The 17,431-nt window shown below is 47.5% G+C and overlaps 1 protein-coding gene and 1 long non-coding RNA gene across 4 annotated transcripts in view; one reads left to right on the forward strand and one right to left on the reverse strand.

Moving 5' to 3' along the window:
* LOC141083087 (cholinesterase-like) overlaps positions 1 to 17,431 on the forward strand; it is a 362,676-nt gene that overhangs the window by 187,348 nt on the left and 157,897 nt on the right. The window lies entirely within an intron of this gene.
* On the reverse strand, positions 15,773 to 16,974 carry LOC141083089 (uncharacterized). Its single transcript, XR_012230648.1, has 2 exons — positions 16,747 to 16,974; positions 15,773 to 16,517 (listed from the first exon to the last, which is right to left on the reverse strand). It is a non-coding gene; the product is annotated as an uncharacterized lncRNA (long non-coding RNA).

Here is a 17,431-nt window from a genome sequence, read left to right on the forward strand (position 1 = left end):
GCTGACAGGAGGAGGGGGCCAGGTCCAGCATTTGCAGTAGGGGAGAAGGTGTGGCTATCCCCCGCAATATCAAGCTTAAGATACCTTCTATAAAGCTGGGCCCCAAGTTTATTGGCCCATACAAAGTTGTGGAGGTTGTTAACCCAGTAGCCTACCGACTGCAGCTGCCCACCTCCTTTAAAATTTCTAATGTCTTCCACAGGTCCCTGTTAAAGCCTGTGGGGACGGTGAGAGAAGATCCCTCATCAAATGCTCCGCCAGTGCTGGTAGAGGGGCAGCTGGAGTATGAAGTAGGGCGCATTGTTGACTCCCGGTGGGTGCGCCGGAGACTCCAATATCTGATACACTGGAAGGGGTACTCTCTGGAGGATCGGTCATGGGTTCCGGCCAGTTCGGTGCATGCCGATCGTCTGGTGCGGGCTTTCCACGCCAGATACCCAGACAAGCCTGGGGGTCCAGTGGCCCCCCATTAAGAGGGGGTACTGTCATGGTTTGAGCAGGGTTCTTGCCCTGCACTCGCAGGGTTAAGTGTTCATGGCCTCTTTCTGGATCTGGGAGGGGTATTTATACTCACTCTTTACCAGGGTTCTCTGTCAGCTATACTGTTGTTCTGGTGTGTCTGACCCCTGGTGTGCATGTATTCTGCGTTGCTTGTTTGCTTCCCGTGTATGACCCGGCCTGTTCCCTCACTCTGTACTCCATCTCTCGCTTTGGTACTACTGTCTTCTCCGGTTCTGACCTCCTGGCTTGGCTATCGTTACTCCATTACAGTTTGTCCCTATTGTACCGTCTATTGCACGTTCTGGTTTTCTGACCTATTGCTACATCCTGACTATCCTTTCTGTCTAAACCCCGTGGTACTGTATTGCTATCTGGTGCTTTGACCCTGGCTTCATCTGGTTTCTGTCTCTGTCTATGCCCCTTGGTAACATTGTCCCGTAGTTAACTTTCTAGGAGTTTCCCTGCAGCTCCTAGATCTGTGGAGCTTAGGCCACGCCCCCAGCAGTCATGTGCTTCAGGTCCTGATACTCTGAAGCACGCATCATCATCACTGCTGCCCTGCTCCACAGGTATCTTTGAGTACTGTCTTTGTACTCAGGACACCCGCACTGGCTCAGTGAGCAAGTGTAGTGCGGTGTTCCTGACACAAATTGTGGTATTTGAGGCCTCCATTCAACTCTTTTTGCTGTGTGTTACTCTAGTTCCTGTAAAAAAATAAAAATAGAGTCCACTTATTTTACAGTGTGGTATCTCCTTCACACACCTCATCTATCTGTGGGCTACAAATTCTGGCATTTCAGTCGTACATTGAATTGATTTTGCTGTGTGTTACCCTAGTTAGCGCCACTGATTTGCTGTAAAAAAAATTAAAATACAGGCCACGTATTTTACACTGTGATACCTCCATCACACACCTCATCTATCTGTGGGCTACAAATTGTGGCATATGAGTCCTCCATTCAACTGTTTTGGCTGTCTGTTACCCTAGTTCTTGAAACTTTTTTCCTGTAAAAAAATAAAAATACAGGCCACATATTTTACAGTGTAGTATCTCAGCCACAAACCTCATCTATCTGTGGGCTACAAATTGTGGCATTTAAGGCCTCCATTAAACTATTTTTCCTGTGTGTTACCCTAGTTCTTGAAACTACTTTCCTGTAAAAAAATAAAAATACAGGCTACATATTTTACAGTGTGGTATCTCCATCTCACACCTCATCTATCTGTGCGCTACAAATTGTGACATTTCAGGCCTACATTGAACTGTTTGCTGTGTGCTACCCTAGTTTGTGACACTTTTTTGTGGTTAAAAAATAACAATACAGTCCACATGTTTTACAGTGTGGTATCTCCGCCACACAAAATATGTATGTATGGGCTACAGGGCAGAGTGGCAAAGAAAAAGCCATATCTGAGACTGGCTAATAAAAGGAAAAGTTTAACATGGGCAAAAGAACACAGACATTGGACAGAGGAAGATTGGAAAAAAGTGTTATGGACAGACGAATCCAAGTTTGAGGCGTTTGGATCACACAGAAGAACATTTGTGAGATGCAGAACATCTGGAAAGATGCTGGAAGAGTGCCTGACGCTATCTGTCAAGCATGGTGGAGGTAATGTGATGGTGTGGGGTTGCTTTTGTGCTGGTAAAGTGGGTGATTTGTACAAGGTAAAAGGGATTTTGAATAAGCAAGGCTATCACGCCATATTGCAAAGCCATGCCATACCCTGTGGACAGCGCTTGTTTGGAGCCAATTTCATCCTACAACAGGACAGTGACCCAAAGCACACCTCCAAATTTTGCAACAACTATTTATGGAAGAAGCAAGCAGCTGGTATTCTATCTGTAATGGAGTGGCCAGTGCAGTCACCAGATCTCAACCCCATTGAGCTGTTGTGGGAGCAGCTTGACCGTATGGTGAGCAAAAAGTGCCATCAAGCCAAAACCAACTTGTGGGAGGGGCTTCTGGAAGCATGGGGTGAAATTTCTCCAGATTACCTCAGCAAATTAATTGCTAGAATGCCAAAGGTCTGCAATGCTGTAATTGTTACAAAGGGAACATTCTTTGATGAAAGCAAAGTTTGAAGGAGAAAATTATTATTTCAAATAAAAATGTTTTTTTCAAACCTTGTCAATGTCTGGACTAGACTTTAAATTCATTTGGCACCTCACTTGTTTAATAAAAGTATGAGTTTTCATGGAAAACACAAAATTGTCTGGGTGACCCCAAACTTTTAAATGGTAGTGTAAGTTTGCTCCAAATTCAGCCATTTGTAGTGAGTGTGGAAAATATTTTAGTCCATATAAAATGGGCAAGGCATGTTGCAAGGGACGGGGAAGTGGACTTGATGGTGATGGTGCATGCAGAGGCTGAGGCCGAGGCCGTGAGCAAGCTGATATTGTGCTACAACAAACACCCACTTCTTCTTGCCCGACATTCTTGTCTGAATTAGTAGGGGATTGCAGAACACCACTATTGAACCCAGAGCAGTGTGAAAAGGTTGTTGTTTGCTTAGCGTAAAATGCTTCCAGCCACTTTGCCGCCACCACCACCACCCTGTCTTTCACATGGTCAAGTCTGAGAAGCCATGAGTCTGGACCGCATATTCCTCACCCTGATCCTCTTTCCTCCCACCATGCCGAGTGCCTGGAGACAACTGATCCTACAAACCCCAGGGTCCAGGAGCACTGTCTGCAGGTGACACCACTGCTTCTTCCGCTGATGTGCGTGAAAGCCAATCCCCTTTCCATGGTGCCTGTGAAGATGCCTGCTGCCCTGCACCCGTCTTTGCACACACTCAACTATCACTATTATCAAGCACGTCCTTGTCCCAGCGCAGCGTTCAGTTGACTATACCCCAGTCCTTGGAACACAAGCATAAATATGCAGCCAACGCCCCACAGGTCTTAGTAAAAATTCATGCATTTTTCATCTGCTTGCACTCGAAATGTTGCCTTTTAGGCTCGTGGAGATAGAAGCTTTCCGCAACTTGATGGTGGCGGCTGTCCAAGGTACTCAGTCCCCAGCCGCCACTATTTCTCCCGGTGTGCTGTCCCGGCTTTACACAAGCACATGTCCCACAACCTGACTTGTGCCCTCAACAATGCTGTTACTGGGAAAGTCCACCTAACCATGGACACGTGGACAAGTGCTTGTGGGCAGCGACAGTACATCTCACTGACGGCACACTGGGTTAACATAGTGGAAGCCAGGACCCAGTCGGACCTTGGGATGGAACACGTCCTCCCGACGCTGAGGATTGGGGGCTCTACATAGATCAGGGTTGCCCCAACAGTCTACAGCTTTTGCAGCTCCTCCTCCTCTTCAGACTCCATCTTCAAAATGACTACATCAGTCATAAGCTGGACGCAGTGCAGCACTGCCTCAGCCAAGCGGCAACGGGTTGTGCTGAAGCTAATATGCTTAGGTGACAAACCGCACAATGCAGAAGAATTGTGGACAGCTCTGAAAAAGCAGACAGATCTGTGACTGACACCCCTGAACCTACAGCCAGGCATGGTCGTGTGTGACAATGGCCGGAACCTGCTGACGGCTCTGAGTCGAGGTGAGCTCACACATATTCCATGCCTGACCCATGTGCTTAACCTCATTGTTCATTGGTTTCTCAAAAGCTACCCAGAGCTGCCGGATCTCATTGTGAAAATACACCACCTATGTGCCCATTTTAGAAAGTCAGCTACAGCTTCCGCCGCCATTTCTGTGTTTCAGCAGCGTTTGCATCTTCCGGCTCACCGACTGGTGTGTGATGTCCCCATGAGTTGGAACTCTACACTGCATATGTTGGAAAGGATTTGTGAGCAGAAGAGGGCAGTTGTTGACTACCAGCATCAACAAGGCCTTTGGTATTCAGTTCAGACTCAACACATAAGATTTCAGGAGTGGACATGGATGTCGGGCATATGTACCATCCTACAAAACTTTGAGAAGTCCACCAAAATGCTGAGTGGCGATGATGCCATAATTAGCATCACCATTCTGCTTCTCTGTATTCTCAAAAGCTCTCCGCTCACAATGAAAGAGGATGCACTGCAGCAGAGCACAATAAGATGGAGCAAGGAACCATACAGGATGATCACACACAGCCCAGCCTCATGTCATCCCAATGTGGATTGGATGACAATGAGGTAGAGGAGGAAGAACAGGAGCTACTTTCATGCGCTATAGACAGTGCTATAAGCACAACTGTCATATTGTCTGTTCAGCGTGGCCGCCCTGAGGACAGGGAGGAGGAGGAGAAGAGCATGGACAGTCGTCCTCTTGGTGAGGACACGGAAGTCCAGCCTGTTAGCAGTCTGGCATACATGGCTGACTTCATGTTGCGCTGCCTTTCCCGTGACTGTTGTGAATTCGGTTTCTTGTCTCCCTCTGGTTATTACTGAAGGTAGTGAAGCTGGTCAGATTGACAGAGGGGTTGCGAGTTCTCTTTCTGGGCTCCCTCTGGTGGTTACTGGAGGTATTGGAGCTGATCTGATTGACAGAGGCTTGCCAACTGATAATGAGGATTACGATTGGAGATCTGGGGTTTCAGATTGGGATTTAAGACAGCCGACTCCCTCTATCCCTGCTGGTGATTTTCTTCCTGTGCCTCCTGAGGTCTGATGTCTCCAGCTCTGTCCCCGCATGTTCAGCTAAGTGGTTCATTAGCTATTCTGTTTGCATTTGATCTGGTTTTGTCTATCTCTGCTTTGTGCGGGTCAGCCAGCTCCGGCTGGGGCTGTGCTGAATCGCCGCCCATATGTTACTGCTTGTGCCAGTTTGTTTTGTCCCCTGTTAGATTGGTATATTCTGAAAGCAGAGCAAAAAGAGACCAGAGTGCTGATATAGTGGGGGTGAAGCTGTGCGACTTCAGTGTTTTTTTGTGCATCAGACGTGTTGGACTTTTTGCAGGGCTTTTTGCGTGATTGCAGACAGTGTCTTTCCTTTCCTGTCCTGTCTAGTCAGTGTGGGCCCCATCGTTTGCTCAGTCTATTGTGTTTGTGTTTTCATCTTGTCTCACCGACAATATATGTTTGGGGGCTATCTATTCCTTTGGGGTCTGCTCTGGGGCAGTTTAGATTTCCCCTTTCTTGCTTTAGGCTTAGTTAGCTCTCCAGCTGTGCCGAGGCGACTAGGATCATCGTAGGTACGCTCCACGGCTACTGCTAGTTTTTGGATAGGATCAGGGGTCAGCAATCTGCTTAGTTACCAACCTCTCTGGTTTTGTGTGGCTTAGCCTGGGCCTGCTCTCCTCCTCAGTGCCCACTCATAACACAGGACCCTCATATTCTCCAAATTTTGGGTGACAGTCCTTACTGGTTGGTGACACTTCTAGACCCATGCTGCAAGGAGAACTTTCAATCTCTTCTTCCAGAGGCAGACAGGTGAACTAAAATGGTGCAGTACCAGAAGGCCATTTTTGTGGAATTATTAAAAAAAATCCCATCTGAAAACACTGGTGGGAGAGGTCACAGTTCTTTGGCCAACCAAGGAGTACAGGCAAGAGAGACACAACTCCAGCATAGGCAGGTGAACACTGGTAAAGTTCTGGCAGTATTTTCTCAGACTGTCCCACTGGCCCTGAGGCACAGGGTACTCTCACAAGTAGTGCAAAGTTTTTGGAATACGCTGAGGGAATACCTTGCTGACCGTACCAATGTCCTCCAAGATTCTTCTATGCCTTTTAATTATTGGATATCCGAGCTGGACACTTGGCACAAACTGGCTCTTTACGCCAGGGAGGTTCTGGCCTGCCCTGCCCCTAGCTTTTTGTCAGAGCGGGTTTTTAGTGTCGCTGGTGAAATTATAACTGATAAGCACATCTGCCTGTCAACTGAAAATGCTTACAGGCTGACTCTGATATTTATAAAAATGAACAAGGGCTGGATTGGGTCAGAATTCTCTACACCACTAAATGATAACTGCGAAACATAACCTCAAATCCATTTTTTGGAGGTATATTTCCATTCACCTCTTTACACCCACACATGGGTATACGCTTCCTGATTTGGCCTATTTGCTGTTATCCTCCTCCTCCTGATCCTCATCAGCTACCACCACTATATCATCATGGTGACGGTGATTCGTGATGCAACAGCCATGTTATTGTGTTAAAGGGTGTTTTTGATGCCTGTAAAAAAAAAATTTCCACATTATGCTGATGTGTACCCCACAGGGGAAAATGTTTGGCAGCACATACACTTAGAAAATGGGCATTACAAATATAGAAGACCCGCTCGTTTAAACTGGGAAAACATTTTTAGGAGGCCATCCTCCACGTCTCTTCCGACACCACCACTAGATCACCAGGGTGAATGTGTTCTGTTATGCAACAGCCAAGTAATATTTTAGAAGGGTGTTTATGATGCCAGTTCCATAAGTGTTTACACACTATGTTGAGGTGTACCCCCAACGTGTTCCGTGATGCAACAGCCATGTTATTATTTTGAAAGGGGTGTTTTTAGTATCAGCAGAGTTCACCTATCATTTCTTGTGCTCCCCTCCCAATGGGGTGTCCACATAAATATCAATTTAAAAAAAAATAATAGGGTTGTACAGGAAGAGCATATAGATATTTGTGGTATGGCACTGCGCCCTGCCTACACTCGAGAATTTTTTTTTTTTTACCAGCATTAAATAGAAAACCACAATCTTTGTCCTCCCAGCATTCCTCTGTTGACATATCATTATCTACATCATTATTAGCGTGATCTACTTCCCTTCAGCATTTTTCTGTATTCAGACCACAGATATCACAACATTAGAGTTGAGCGACTTTTGGTTTTTTAGGGTCGCGTTTCGTTTCGTGAAACCCGACTTTTCCAAAAGTCGGGTCGAGCAAGATCGTCCGATTATAGGGAAAAGTCGGGGTCGTCCCGAAACACGAAACCCAATGTAAGTCAATGGGGAATAAAAGTCGGCAGTGAGAGGAGGACAGGAAACACACCTACAGTGCCCATTTGAATGCCAAAAGCATCAATTCTTCTTTCTTAAGCTTGTCAACCTTAATTAACTTCATATTACAAGTTACGCACTGAAAAATGGGGGTTATTTGGCTACAAACTGTGGGGGGGGAGGGCTGGCTCCAGGTTTTCATGTGCCCTGGGCGAAAGAGCGCCCCTTTAACACATACCACAACTCATCATGCTCCGATACGGCAGAGAAATAGCGGTATAGTACAATGAAAAATACCTCACTTTTTACATCTCATGACGAGGCCCATCTATTTCTCCATACAGAATCATTGGTCCCATATAATGTTTGAAACAGTATATGATGAGCTCCACATAATGCTACAGTATATGTTGGTCCCCATGGATGAAGCTCCACTGTCTTATGGGCCCAAATAATGCTCCAAACATAATGGGCCCCATTTCTAATGCTCTAGTGTATAATGGGCCCTGTAAATGCTGCTCCAGTGTCTGATGTCCACCTTTGGAATGTTCCAGTGTATGGTGGGCCTCATCTATCATTCTCCAGAGTATAGTGCTCCCCAAAAATTGCTGTCCCAACATTGAAAACAATCAAATAAGTCTCCTCGCTAGGGAATCCCTGTACTTGTCTGGACAGGTGCTGTAGCTTGCTTAACAGCTCGCCAGCCGTTCTCACGCCCAGTATGGACTGCACGTGATTGCACAAAGGTTAGAAAGGGTACCGTATCCCTGGATAACATGTATGGATAGCGTACACATTCAAAATATATGTCTATACAGCATGAGGCAGGCTCAGACGGTGTTAGGCCCAGTATGGATTGCACGTCATTGCACAAAGGTTAGAAAGGGTACCGTATCCCTGGATAACATGTATGGATAGCGTACACATTCAAAATATATGTCTATACAGCATGAGGCAGGCTCAGACGGTGTTAGGCCCAGTATGGATTGCACGTCATTGCACAAAGGTTAGAAAGGGTACCGTATCCCCGGATAACATGTATGGATAGCGTACACATTCAAAATATATGTCTATACAGCATGAGGCAGGCTCAGACAGTGTTAGGCCCAGTATGGATTGCACGTCATTGCACAAAGGTTATAAAGGGTACCGTATCCCCGGATAACATGTATGGATAGCGTACACATTCAAAATATATGTCTATACAGCATGAGGCAGGCTCAGACGGTGTTAGGCCCAGTATGGATTGCACGTCATTGCACAAAGGTTAGAAAGGGTACCGTATCCCCGGATAACATGTATGGATAGCGTACACATTCAAAATATATGTCTATACAGCATGAGGCAGGCTCAGACGGTGTTAGGCCCAGTATGGATTGCACGTCATTGCACAAAGGTTAGAAAGGATACCGTATCCCCGGATAACATGTATGGATAGCGTACACATTCAAAATATATGTCTATACAGCATGAGGCAGGCTCAGACGGTGTTAGGCCCAGTATGGATTGCACGTCATTGCACAAAGGTTAGAAAGGGTACCGTATCCCCGGATAACATGTATGGATAGCGTACACATTCAAAATATATGTCTATACAGCATGAGGCAGGCTCAGACGGTGTTAGGCCCAGTATGGATTGCACGTCATTGCACAAAGGTTAGAAAGGGTACCGTATCCCCGGATAACATGTATGGATAGCGTACACATTCAAAATATATGTCTATACAGCATGAGGCAGGCTCAGACGGTGTTAGGCCCAGTATGGATTGCACGTCATTGCACAAAGGTTAGAAAGGGTACCGTATCCCCGGATAACATGTATGGATAGCGTACACATTCAAAATATATGTCTATACAGCATGAGGCAGGCTCAGACGGTGTTAGGCCCAGTATGGATTGCACGTCATTGCACAAAGGTTAGAAAGGGTACCGTATCCCCGGATAACATGTATGGATAGCGTACACATTCAAAATATATGTCTATACAGCATGAGGCAGGCTCAGACGGTGTTAGGCCCAGTATGGATTGCACGTCATTGCACAAAGGTTAGAAAGGGTACCGTATCCCTGGATAACATGTATGGATAGCGTACACATTCAAAATATATGTCTATACAGCATGAGGCAGGCTCAGACGGTGTTAGGCCCAGTATGGATTGCACGTCATTGCACAAAGGTTAGAAAGGGTACCGTATCCCCGGATAACATGTATGGATAGCGTACACATTCAAAATATATGTCTATACAGCATGAGGCAGGCTCAGACGGTGTTAGGCCCAGTATGGATTGCACGTCATTGCACAAAGGTTAGAAAGGGTACCGTATCCCCGGATAACATGTATGGATAGCGTACACATTCAAAATATATGTCTATACAGCATGAGGCAGGCTCAGACGGTGTTAGGCCCAGTATGGATTGCACGTCATTGCACAAAGGTTAGAAAGGGTACCGTATCCCCGGATAACATGTATGGATAGCGTACACATTCAAAATATATGTCTATACAGCATGAGGCAGGCTCAGACGGTGTTAGGCCCAGTATGGATTGCACCACCGCCGTCAGAGACACTTGATTGCACTATAAGGGACCCTGTGCCAGTGCCCGCGCCCAAGAGTCGGCCTACCCACCTGTCCAGGGCAACGGCACTCGCACGGTGTCGTGCGGTAGGTGGTGACCCCGGCCATGGGGGGGGAGGCAGCACAGTTAGGGAGTTTTAGAAAGTGGCATATGTTGATGTTGGACATTCAGCTGATGCAAAAGGCGAAATAGGTGAAGTACCAGGAAGAGGTGGACCAAAGCAAGCCATTTTTCTGTCACCCTATGTGTCATCAGGGGAAGGTGGGACAAAATCCTTGGAAACCCATGCGTGGTTCATTTTAATGAAGGTTAGATCATCCACATTTTGGGTTGACAGACGGGTCCTTTTTTCTGTAAGGATTGATCCAGCTGCACTGAAGACTCTTTCCGATAGCACACTTGCAGCTGGGCAAGCGAGCTCCTGTAAGGCATATTGGGCCAATTCAGGCCAGGTGTCCAGTTTAGCGGCCCAATAGTCAAAGGGGAATGACCTGTGTGGGAGAACATCGATATGGGAGGAAAAGTAGTTTGTAACCATAGTTGACAACTGCTGTCTCCTGTCACTTTCCATCGATGCAGTATTACCAGTTGTGTGAGCGGTATTTGAAAAATCAGTCCACAACATTGTCATGAAACCCCTGTCTCCAACGCCACTTCTGCTGTGTGCACCACGAACACCTCTGCCAAGCTGCCCCCGGCCCGTACGGCTCGTGTGAGAACCATCACCGCTGCTGTGTGCTGGGAATGCCTCAAGCAACCGATTTACCAGAGTTGCTTGTTTATTAGCCAATATTAGGTCAAGGTTCTCCTGTGGCATGATGTTTTGTAATTTGCCTTTATAGCGTGGATCCAGGATGCTGGCCAACCAGTAGTCGTCATCGTTCATCATTTTGGCAATGCGGGGGTCCCTTTTTAGGATCCGCAAGGCATAATCTGACATGTGGGCCAATGTTCCCGGTGTCAATGATGCACTGCGAGTGCTGGGTGGAAGAGCACTTTCTGGCAAATCCACATCCCTCCAGACACGCACAAACCCTGTACCAGACCTTGCCACGCCAACATTTTCACTTGCCCCATGAGATGCATCCTCCTCCCCTAAGTAATCATCCCCATCATCCTCCTCCTCCTCCTCCTCCTCTTCTTCCTCCACTTCGTCCAGGAGAGGTCCCTGAGCAGACAATGGCTGAATGTCATCAAGGATTCCCTCCTCCTCTTCCTCCTCATCAACATTGGCTGCAGACGCCTGCTCCTTAAGGTGCGTCAAAGTTTGCATGAGCAGACGCATAAGTGGGATGCTCATGCTTAGGATGGCGTCGTCTGCGCTTACCAGCCGTGTGCATTCCTCAAAACACTGAAGGACTTTACAAAGGTCTTTCAGCTTTGACCACTGCACGCCTGTCAACTCCATGTCTGCTCTCAAAGTGCCTGGCCGTGTATCCTCCCACAAATGCATTATGGCCTGCCTCTGCTCGCACAGCCGCTCCACCATGTGCAGGGTGGAGTTCCACCTTGTTGCAATGTCGATAATGAGGCGGTGGTTGGGAAGGTGGAGCAATCGCTGCAGCTTCTGCATACGAACGGAGTGTACAGGCGACCGGCGGATGTGCGCGCACAGTCTTCGCACCTTCTGGAGCAGGGCTGTTAACTCCGGATAATTTTTGAGGAAGCACTGCACCACCAGGTTCAATGTGTGAGCCAAGCAAGGTATGTGGCTGAGTTTTGAAAGGGCTATGGCTGCCACAAAATTACGGCCGTTATCACTAACTACCTTGCCTGCCTCAAGATGTACACTGCCCAGTCATGACTCAGTTTGTCGCTTCAAGTACTCGGCCAGCACCTCGGCGGTGTGTCTGTCACCCAAACACATCATCTGCAACACAGCCTGCTGACGCTTTCCACTAGCTGCTCGATAGGGGGACACATCGTGTGCAACAGTGGCAGCTGCAGATGGAGTGCTCGTACGACTGCGCTCTGTGGACGAGCTTTCGCTTCTGGAGGAGGAGGAGGAGGAGGAGGAGGGTCGAACGCCTACAGCCAACTGTTTCCTATACCGTGGGCTAGGCAGCACTGTCCCACCACCGCTGTCCCCTGTGGACCCTGCATCCACCACATTAACCCAGTGCGCAGTGATGGACACGTAACGGCCCTGGCCATGCCGACTGGACCATGCATCAGTTGTGAGGTGCACCTTTCCGCTCACTGACTGCTTGAGTGCATGGACAATGCGGTCTTTCACATGATGGTGGAGGGCTGAGATGGCTTTGCGAGAGAAGAAGTGGCGACTGGGTAGGTCATAGCGTGGTACTGCATAGGCCATGAGTTCGCGGAAAGCTGTGCTTTCCACCAACCGAAAGGGCATCATCTCAAACAAGATTAGTTTGGCAATGTGGGCGTTCAAACCCAGTGTACGCGGATGAGAGACTGAGTACTTTCTTGACCTACTCATAGTGTCTGGGAGGGTGAGCTGGACTTGAGAGCTGCATATGGTGGAAGTAGCGGTGGACAGGGCGGACTGAGAGAGGGTTGATGATGGTGATGGAGTTGGTGTTCTTTCTGATGGCCTAGAATCAGTCTTTCATTGATATAACAGTGGGATTCCCTGACTGCTGTGGCCTTGCAACGACACCTCAACATTTGCTGCTGTGCTAACCGGTGGGCTTACAGTGGGGGAAACAATGTAGCGTTGCTGACTACCTTCGTTGTGATCAGTTGCACATGTGGCACTTGAGGTTTGGTGTTGTGTCCACGCTTGCAAGTGCATGCTGGTTAAATGTCTAAGCATGCAACTGGTATTCAAATTTTTCAGATTTTTCCCTCGGCTAAAGGTCTTTGCGCACTTCTTACAGATAACCTTGGCCTGATCATGAGGATTTTGTTCAAAAAAGTGCCACACTGCACTCTTCCTACTTTGGCAGACATTTTGCGGCCTAGCACGCTGTGATCTTTTGACCCTCTGGACAAGCTGTCCAGCAACTCTTTTGATGTTTGGAACCTGTCTTTGGAGTGCTCCGGGCCTGCCAGATAACAGCTGTTGCGATGTCGATGTCTGCTGTGGATGCTCCTCATCTGAGCTATTGGAAGCAGCACCCTCTTCCCCCAATGGATGCCAATCTGGGTCAACAACTGGGTCATCCATCACCTCCTCTTCTATGTCATGTGCACCTTTCTCTGTGTCACCGTGTATGGTGGTATAGTGTGCGGGAAGGGGCACCTGAGTCTCATCAGGGTCAAAATCTGGCTCTGTACACTGCGAGGACAATGTAGTGCTCTGAGTGAATGTACCAGCAGAATCATCCATCAGCGGCTGTGCATCAGTGCACTCCATGTCAGATTCATCTTGGCCTGGGTAATTCACCATTTGACTTGATAATCCAGGCATGGTATGTGAAAACAGCTCCATGGAGTAATCAGTAGTATAGCCTGCGTCATCCTTCAATCTTGGTTGGGGTGAAGGACACAAGGAAAGGTGTGGTTCATGAACATGAGCCTCCAATGACGACTCAGTGCTTTTACTTTTTACAACTGAAGAAGAGGAGGCGATAGAGCTGGAGGCTGAGTCAGCAATGTAAGACAAAACTTTTTCCTGATGCTCTGCCTTTAAAAGCGGTTTGCCAACTCCTAGAAAACTAAGCGTTCGAGGCCTTATGTAGCCAGACGATGACGCAGGGTCAGCACCTCCTGCATTCGGTCCTATTTTGCTCTTGCCACTACCATCAGATCCACCACCAACACCATCATTACCAGCTGCCAACCCCCGCCCAATTCCACGGCCTCTTCCACCAGCCTTCCTCATTTTTGGTAGAAATGTAGACAAAATCCAACAAACTATATAGCAATGTAAAACAAGGTAAAAGGTGTCTATAGGACAGGGGAGATTTAGAATTTCTGCACACACTTGTGGACAGTGGACACTTTTGGATTGTGTGAGGCCCACTGATATCTGAGCGCTATGTGACACGCTCGATGGCACAGCTGCCTGTGACCAAAGTGACGAGAGGATAATGGAGATTTTGAATCTCTGTGTACACTTTTGGACACTGGACACTTGTGGATTGTGTGAGGCCCACTGATATCTGAGCGCTATGTGACACGCTCGATGGCACAGCTGCCTGTGACCAAAGTGACGAGAGGATAATGGAGATTTTGAATCTCTGCGTACACTTTTGGACACTGGACACTTGTAGATTGTGTGAGGCCCACTGATATCTGAGCGCTATGTGACACGCTCGATGGCACAGCTGCCTGTGACCAAAGTGACGAGAGGATAATGGAGATTTTGAATCTCTGCGTACACTTTTGGACACTGGACACTTGTAGATTGTGTGAGGCCCACTGATATCTGAGCGCTATGTGACACGCTCGATGGCACAGCTGCCTGTGACCAAAGTGACGAGAGGATAATGGAGATTTTGAATCTCTGCGTACACTTTTGGACACTGGACACTTGTGGATTGTGTGAGGCCCACTGATATCTGAGCGCTATGTGACACGCTCGATGGCACAGCTGCCTGTGACCAAAGTGACGAGAGGATAATGGAGATTTTGAATCTCTGCGTACACTTTTGGACACTGGACACTTGTGGATTGTGTGAGGCCCACTGATATCTGAGCGCTATGTGACACGCTCGATGGCACAGCTGCCTGTGACCAAAGTGACGAGAGGATAATGGAGATTTTGAATCTCTGCGTACACTTTTGGACACTGGACACTTGTAGATTGTGTGAGGCCCACTGATATCTGAGCGCTATGTTACAAGCTCAGATATGAGAGTAGTTTCCCTGGTTCGTGGTTAGCAACGTTTATTCGCGTTCCTTAAACATTGTTCATTACACCTGAAGAAATAGTTTTCGGCTGTGAAATTTTGATGTTCTTGGTAATATTTATGGGTGGAGATGAAGAACCTTGTGTGTTATGAGCTCATTTTCTCGTTCACCTTTGATGTCCGATGAACTCCCTCTGCTGGTGAAAGGAGGTGGTGAAATTGATTTGGATTGGAGAAAGCTGTCACCTGAACTGGTGAATTGCGATTGGACATCCGGAATCTCTGAGAGGATATAAGGCAGCCGAAGCCCTGTAGGGTTGCTGGTGATTTCTCTGCTCTGAGCTCTGGCCTCCAGTTCAGTTCCTGTCTTCTAAAGCTAAGTTTTTGCTCTGTTATTGTTCCATGAGATTTTATCTGATTTGCTTAGTTTTGTGTTCAGCCAGCCCCGGCTGGGGCTTTGCTGAATTTCCATTTTTGTCCCTGATCGGTTAATTCTCTTTTGCTCTGTCTTCAGAATATATCGGAGTGCTGATATAGGGATTTTGAAGTCTAGTGACTTCAGGGCTGTTTTTCCTATCAGACGTGTTGGGACATTTTTGGTAGGGTTTTTGCGGATTGCAGAAAGCATCTTTTCTGTCCTTTGCTTTCTAGTTAGTTGGGCCCCATCATTTGCTCTGCCTGTCTTTCTGTCTGTGTTTGTGTTTTCATCTGTTTTCACCGTCAATACATGTTGGGGGCTGTCTATTGCTTTGACGTCTGCTCTGGGGCAGTTTAGATTTCCCCTTTCTTTCTTTAGGCTTATTTAGTTCTCTGGCTGTGACGTGGCGTCTAGGACCACCGTAGGAACGCTCCACGGCTACTGTTAGTTGTTGTGAATAGGATCAGGGGTCTGCAGTCCGCTAGCTACCAACCTCTCCGGCTTTCTAGACTTAGCTTGTATTTTTGTTTTTTCCTCCTCCGGTGACTCATTGTCATGTGGTATACAGTCTATCTAGAGTCTAACGCATGGGTATAATAAGACACATGAGACATAAGCTTCTTAAGCATTTCTTGTATTACTCCATACAAGTAGTGCAGTAGCAGGATAGTTGCAGAGTTAGGCAAACAACCAACGATATTCAGAGTCTATTACTTTCCTGTCAGAAGTAGCTGGCAAGCAGAAGGGTTCTGTGTCCACAAATGGTTCCAAGCAGAGGAGATCCAGGCTTCACAGACCAAGTCACAAACTGGGAATAGAGCTGATTCAGGAGCACAGGTGAATCAGCTGGAGCTGATTAAAAGGACAATTGGCAGGAAACAGGGCAGGGACATCATAGCTGAGTACTCCATGTTATTTGAGGGCAAAGTCACTGCACATGCCAGGAAACAAGATGGCCAACGACAAGCTGAGGACTCCATATTGGTTGAGGGCAAAAGTCAATGCACAGTCCAGGAAACAAGATGGCCGACACACTAAATGCGAAGATAACGGATCTAGCATAAAAGTCCGAAAACATTACATTACTCCCCCCTTAAGGACAGCCTCCGGATGGCCCCAGTCCAGGCTTTCCCGGGTACCTCTGATGGAACTGGCGGAGTAAACGAGGCGCATGGAGATTGGAGGCTGGTTCCCACGAGTTGTCCTCAGAAGAATAGCCTTGCCACTGTACCAGGTATTGCACCCCGTCTCTACGCAACCTGGAGTCCAGGATCCTTTCCACGACAAACTCCTCCTGGCCATCGATGAGGACCGGAGCAGGAGGGGAAGAAGAACGACCAGGGAAAGAATTGGGAGTTGCAGCCTTCAGTAGAGAAACATGAAACACAGGGTGAATCCTCATAGATCTCGGCAGTTGAAGGCGACAGGCAACGTTACTGACAAGCTTAGTAATCTTATAAGGCCCGATGTACTTATGACCCAATTTGGATGATGGTACTCTCATCTTAAGGTTCTTAGTTGACAGCCAAACCAAATCTCCTACCTTGAAGGTTGGTGCAGGTTTACGAAACCTATCTGCCGATTTTTTATACCTGTCCTGAGCGGATTCCAGATTCCTCTTAAGTAGATCAAGGTTCTGTTGTAGAGATGTGATTCTGTCGGCTACAGCTGGGAGAGGTGTGTCTATGGGAAATCGAGGAAGGATGTTAGGATGATAACCCAAATTGGCATAAAAGGGTGACAGCTTAGTGGAAGCGCTCTGCGAATTGTTGTAAGAGAATTCAGCCAGTGGGAGCAAATCCACCCAGTCATCTTGTAGGTGGCAGATGAAACAGCGGAGATACTGTTCTAAGGTCTGGTTAGTCCGCTCAGTCTGTCCATTTGTCTGCGGATGAAAGGCAGAAGATAGATTAACTTTGATGTTTAACGCAGCACAGAAGTGCTGCCAAAACTTTGAAGTGAATTGCACCCCTCGATCAGATACAACCTCATCCGGTACGCCATGCAGACGAAACACATTTTGGATGATCAAGTCCGATGTGTGTTTCGCAGTGGGTAAACCCACACACGGAATAAAATGGGCTGCCTTTGTTAACCGATCCACCACCACTAGAACTGTGTTCTTCCCTTGAGAGGTTGGCAGCTCCACAATGAAGTCCATTGATATGGATCCCCATGGACGGGTGGGAATGGGTAGGGGTTGTAAAAGACCTGTAGGCGACGAACGTGGAGTCTTGCATCTAGCACAGACTTCACAAGAAGTGACATAATCCAGAA

Source organism: Dendrobates tinctorius, unplaced genomic scaffold (assembly GCF_039654945.1).
Source record: "Dendrobates tinctorius isolate UK_male_01 unplaced genomic scaffold, ASM3965494v1 ptg000019l, whole genome shotgun sequence".
NCBI classification, from domain to species: Eukaryota; Metazoa; Chordata; class Amphibia; order Anura; family Dendrobatidae; genus Dendrobates; species Dendrobates tinctorius.